We start from the raw sequence: 6,439 nt of genomic DNA on the forward strand, positions 1-6,439 counted from the left end.
GTTTTTGCTATAGGGCGTGCATACTCACCAGAAAGACAGAGAGAGACAGCTAGACAGAAAGCAAGAAATCACCCCCTCCAGGGGGGATGACCGTGCCATAGCCTTGCTCCATCCCTTCTTCTCCGTTCTCCTCTCAGAATTTTGGGCATGCATGCACACACATCCTGCATGAGTTTTAAGCTTCCAGGTCCAGGACTCAAACCGGGGTCAAGTACATGGGAGTCCAGCGACATAACCATTATACCATCTGAGACTTTGAATCCTGTGGACCATTAGATGGATCCACTAGCGTTTGGGTTGCAGCGAGGCAGCACGGGAAGGGAAAAGTGACACGGCTGTTCTGGAACTTTTTTCGAGAGTGCCTTGTGAAATGAATGGAAATAAACCTGGTGACTCGCTGCTTGTGTTTTCTGACGACTGTCTTAATAAGTATGGAGAAAAGAAAACTAATGAGAAATGGAATCTCACTGTCCATTACTATTACTTGTCGATGTGAAGTGGAATTTGGCAGAGAGGTAAAGAAGAAGGAGTTTATGGTTTTCTAACAGAAGATGTCAGGAAAGAAGTAAATAGAGCTTCTAAATTGAAATGCAGTATTTGCAAGAAAACTAATGCTTCAATTGGACGTGTTGCACCCCGGTGTAAATGAAGCTACCATTTTCCATGTGAATTTCAGAGAGAATGTATTTTCCAGTTTACGGGCAATTTTGCATCATTTTGTTGGAAACATCGACCTGTTCAAATCGTTCCATCTGATAAGTATAGAGACTCCTTACCATTCACCATTTGCCTGGATTTTGTTGAGCCTGTTCCAACTTAGAGTAGCTCACAAAGTCCTTGTTGTAGGAATGCTTGGTTTCATAGAGACTGTTTACAGGTTCAAGCAATAAATGCCGGAGTGTTTTTCTTTAGGGGTACAATATGTAATAATAGTGATAGCTTTCAGAAAGGGATATTGAAAATGAATGGGCATTCATATTCCTAAAAAAAAAGGTGCATCTTGGGAATTAGAAGAAAATCCATATCAAGATCTTCTGCAGTACCATGAGCATTGTGATGTCCAAAGATGTTGTTGTAAAGAAGGGTGAGATTATAATGCACCACATAGCAAAAGGGAAATAAAACGCTGTCAGTGTTGTGGGTCTAGTGGAACACATTTAGCCTGTTCCTCACTACGATCATGGGAACAAAATTGGGAGTGTTTGGAATGTAGAGGTATTATCTACAACTCAGATTTCCAAAAAGCAAAAAAAAAAAAAATGCATCACCCAACTCTAATGTGGGGATTATTGATTGCTTGTTGGAAGAGTCATCACCTAAGCTGTCCAGACAGTCACCAGGAGCCCAAAGCAAGATCTAATAAGGCAATGCCGCAAGTTTAAAAGAGATATCTGGGGACCAGCAGTTGGCATAATGGCTATGTCACTGGACTCCCAGTGTAGTAGACCACAGTTAGAGTCCTGGACCTGGTGGCTTAAAACTCACGCTGGGCGTGTTTGCATGCGTGCCCAGGATCCTGAGAGGAGAATAGGGAGGAAGGAATTGCAGTGTGGCCATCCCCCCTGAGGGGATGATCTCTTGCTTTCTGTCACTCTGTCTTTCTGGCGAGTGCATGCACCCTATAGCAAAAACCTCTCAAAAAAAAGAGAGAGAGAGAAAGAGATATCTCAACTATACTGATAGAGTTAGGATTCCAAATTTAAAAAGCAAACAGAGAACTAAACAATTATGTATCAACAAGGCCAATATCTGGAATAGTGCCTTAGATGGATTCAGAAATCAAAACTTTACCCCTTCATACACAATCAAAGTAGTGTATATAAATGAACACGATCATTTCAGAAGAGAACATCTTGGATCAAAGCAAGAATTTCTAAGTCTCTTAATGCAATATCTTGAGAATTCATCACTGTTTGAAGGGTCCTTGTCAAAGAACTTGTCTCTAAATTCTCAAACTCTGAAAGAGAATCTTTACTATGAAGATGGTAAAATGCTTGCCAGTTCTCTGGCTCATGGTGGTCCTTCACCTAGTTTCTTTTCTAAAACTTTAACTGCCTTGTTTATGGACCAGAAAATACTCAACCAGTTTTAGACAATGTTTCAGATTTTGAGTTGGCACAAGTTATAATCAGGATAAATACTGCAACAAATATGACTGACTTAAACTCAGTAATAAATGAATGCTATAACTACCTAGAGCTTATTGGATGTCTAAGACTTACAACGACATGAAGTGATAAATATATGTTGGTAAAAGACATAGTTGTCTACCATGTAATTAAGAGAGTCAAAGCACCCTTTGAAAGTTTTAAGAAGGGTCTGAAAACTCTTAGTGTTTTGGAGAAAATTCAGATGTATCCAGAAGCATTGTATAGCATCCTTTGTCATAAACCTGAGAATGTTTCTGCAGAAATTCTTAGTGATCTGTTTACAGTACGCACATTATCCAATGTACAAGCTTTGGGGTTTTGGAACAGTTCTTTACAAACTATTGAGGATGGAAAATCTGCAACAACAATGGAAGACATTCTTATTTTTGCAACTGGTGGCAGTTCCATTCCTCCTGCTGGATTTAAACATAGTCCTTCTATTGAGTGCCTGCATATGAATTTTCCTGTTGGAAACAAGTGTAATAACTGTTTAGCTCTTCCAATCACCAATTCCTATGAAGCGTTTCAAGAAATATGACTTCGCCATAAGAAATACTCTAAGACTAGAAAAGGAAGAAAGTTCTCACTACATCAAGACATTAAAATATTTCTTTGAAAAAAGAAATGCTTCACTAAAAGCTGCTATTGATTAAAAAAAATTATGCCTTCTGTTGTTCCCTATATGATTCCATTTATATGCAATGTCCAAAATAAGAAACTATAGGGACAGTAGATTGGATTAGGGCTAAGGTGAATGGACATAGGGGAGTAGCAGTTATAAGGGATAGGGTTTCTTTTTGAGATGATGAAAATGTTTTAAAATAGACTGGGTGGTGATTGTACATATTTGTGAATACAGTACTAAGAAAAAAGTACTACTTATAAAAACCATTGAATAGTATACTTTGAAGGGGTGAATCGGATGGTATATGGCTTATACCTCAATAAAGCTGAGCCAACTGGTGGCATGGTGTTAAGGTGGCTGGATCTCACATGCCCAACTCAACAATTCAAGTCCCAGTCCCAGTGGCTTGAAAAACACTGCACACATGTGCATGCATACCCAAAATCCCAAGAAGAGAATGGAGGAGAAAGGATTATGGCATAGACATCACCCCTGGGGTGATTTCACACTTTCCCTTTCTCTCTGGTGGTGCAGGCACCCTATCGAAAAAAAAAAAAAAAAAAAAATCGATAAAGAAATAAAATAAAACTTAAAAAATAATAATCCTAAGTATTTAGCAAGAGAGAAAGAAAAATTAAGTAATAAATGTGGCAAAACATTAATTACTGTTGAAACTGGAAGGAGAATATTCAGAAATTTTTTGTACTATTCTTGTATTTGTCCTGAGTCTGAAATAATTTCAAAACCAAAAAGGATTTTTTTGTTTTGTTTTTGTTTTTGTTTTTAAAAAAGGGAATGTAACAACCTAACCATTTTTCCCCTAGAGGCAGGTTCTGGAGAGGTTGCAGTGTAGCTCTGGAGTCTGACAAGTGGGGTTTCAAGATCAACTCCACTATTTACTGAGTCACTTTGAATGAGTACTTGACCTGTCTGGGCCTCAGTTTCTGCATCTGTAAAATGGTAATGATGCCAGTAGTACTTGGGAACTTCAAAAAGTTTGTGGAGGTGGAATTAAAGCAAGTGTTAATCTTGCTGCAAAAAACTTTTTAAGTCCATGCAGTTTTTTTATTAGACATATATTCTCCATAAAATTTCTAAAGATCCTCTTATATTTAGAGTTCCAGGCTTTTAAACCAGATTGGTTAACTTCAAATCCTATCTGCGTTGCTACCCAGCTGTGTAATCTTGAACAGGTTATTTAACCTCTCTGAATCTTGATTTCTCATATGGACAATAGAAAAATTAATAGAGCCAATCTCTTCAGGGCTTTGTGAGAATTAAATAAGTTTATGACACATGTAACATGTTAGAGCAACATCTAACACACAGCAATAAGTACTAAGCACTTATTATTTTTCACCAAACAACACAATAAATTTTTATTTATTTGTTTGTTTGTTTGTTTATTTATTTATTTGGAGAGGTTTTTTTGCTAGGGCGCGTGCGCTCACCACAAAGACAAAAAGAGAGACAGACAGAAAGTGAGAAATCACCCCCCAGGGGGGATGGCCACACCGCAGTTCCTTCTCCCCCATTCTCCTCTCCAGACGTTGGGCACGCACACACACACAAACCTGGCGTGAGTTTAAGCCGCCACGTCTGGGACTCAAATTGCAGTTGACTATATGGGAGTCCAACAACATAGCCATTATACCAACTGCTGGTCCCAATTTTTAATTTTTTTAAAAAGGGATTTTTGCTACAAAGCACGTGTGCTCACTGGAGAGACAGAGAGAAACAAAAAGACAGAAAGCGAGAAATCACCCCCCAGGGAGATGGTCACGCACAATCACTTCTCCTCCATTCTTCTCTCTGGATTTTGGGCACACATGCACATGTGCTCAGCGTGAATTTTAAGTCACCAGGTCCAAGACTCGAACTGCAGTTGACTACATGGGAGCTCAACGACTTAACCATTATGACATCTGCTGGTCCTACAACAGTCTTCTGATTGCTGACTTTTCAGTAATTTAACCTCAGGAAAATGTGTCAAAGGCCAAGGTGGGACTCCCACACCCTGATCACAGGAATAGGCTATTCACCAGAGTTAAGACCGAGAACCTCCTTCCACTCAAACCCTGAGAGTGGGGAGAAGTCAGGAAAGGAGTCTCCTCACCAACCACGGTTGGAGTGCCCTGACCAACACCTGGTGCCCCCTCCATCTGGCAGGGAGCCCCAGAGTTGGAGCTGGGCCCACACAGCTGCCTCCTCTCTTGAGAAAACTGTGACGGGAACCCTTTCCTCTAGGGAGGAAATGGGCAGGGAATGACATTTGTGTCCCCACCAGTATGCAAATCATCTTATGAGACAAATGATTTTGCAGGAAAACACATCCTGTTCTCTTTAGAACATTTCCCCTGACGCTTGTGGGGAGTCAGCCTGGGTAGTCAAGGTCAGATCAACTGCTCAGGGAGCCCCATCCCCATAGCCAGAGGGTGGTGGAGACGGGGCTATGGGTTGGCTGCCTCAGGTCTGATAGCTGACAAGGAAACTGGCACGGGCCATGCACTCTCCAACCAGTTTCTCCCGGACACCGAGGGAGGACAAAGGGGTCTGCTGGGGCAGCATTTGGGAAGCCAGGGGCAAGTCATTTCCTTCTAGGTCAGAGCTTCCTGGTTTGTAAAATGAGAGAGCTGGATTAAATAAAATGTGTGCAACTTGGAGTACACAGACAAACCATAAACAGACTTCAAGGAATTGGTGCCAACCTTCAATTATATGCAAATTCTCTGCCTGTGTGTAATTTCTGGAAAGGTGTACAAAGATGGCATCGGTTCCCAGAAGACTCTAATACCCAGACAGAAGTTAGGTGATCTCTGTGGTCCCTTGAGTCAGGGTAGACGGAAACTTCTCACAGACAAGGATGTGTCGTACATCGGCACAGTACAGTATCTGGCTCAGTTGAAGTCCGGGAAATACTTGTTGAATGAATGAATGACATTCATCAAATGCTGGATAATGGCAAGAGCACAGGTGGAGGTGGATGTTGGTGCAGGGTCTACACTGTGGGAGTGAAGTGGATCAGTGATAATAGTCAGTATCAAGCCACTGGGGCCTAACTTGAGCACTGGTCTGGGGAGGAGTCCTGAGCTGGCAATTTGACTTCCTTTTCTTTCTCTGCTTTGTCTCTCCTGAGAGCATTGAAGCAGGAATTGTCTTTGCCAGTTCTTTCCATTTGCAGCTTAATAAAATCTTCATAGACTGTATTAGTGGTGTCTCCATGTAACTATCTATTAAGCTGAGCACCCACTATTACACAGACCCAGAACTTGCCTGGGTTCTAGGGATATAGCGATGTGAGGACCAATCCTTATCCTGTATGGTAATGGGAAGATACTGAACAAAGTATTTCAGCCTTGGATGACACACACTTAATTAAACCCATGAAGACAATGAAGCCCAAAGGCTTTCACTATGGAGGAAACTTACTGTTTTGTCTGCCCAGAATTGCACCTCCCTTCTTTGGGGTTATTGCTCCCTCACCACTCTAACATGTAATTATGGAAGGAGCTGCCAATTATGTGCATAGCTCCAGTGAGCCTAGAACCCAGGTCGGGCCAGTTACAGAGCCCTGGGGAGCTGTGGGTCACAGTGATTGGTCTAGGAACAGTACACCACCCAAAATAAACCAATCAGAGTGCTCTCATAGCCTTTTTTGTTTTAG

The 6,439-nt window shown here is 41.3% G+C and overlaps 1 pseudogene; it reads left to right on the forward strand.

The window, feature by feature from the left end:
* Positions 1-370: 370 nt before the first annotated feature.
* On the forward strand, positions 371-5,044 carry LOC102501783 (G2/M phase-specific E3 ubiquitin-protein ligase-like; annotated as a pseudogene).
* Positions 5,045-6,439: the final 1,395 nt, after the last annotated feature.

Source organism: Tupaia chinensis, unplaced genomic scaffold, assembly GCF_000334495.1.
Source record: "Tupaia chinensis unplaced genomic scaffold, TupChi_1.0 Scaffold139757_1, whole genome shotgun sequence".
Taxonomy (NCBI): Eukaryota; Metazoa; Chordata; class Mammalia; order Scandentia; family Tupaiidae; genus Tupaia; species Tupaia belangeri.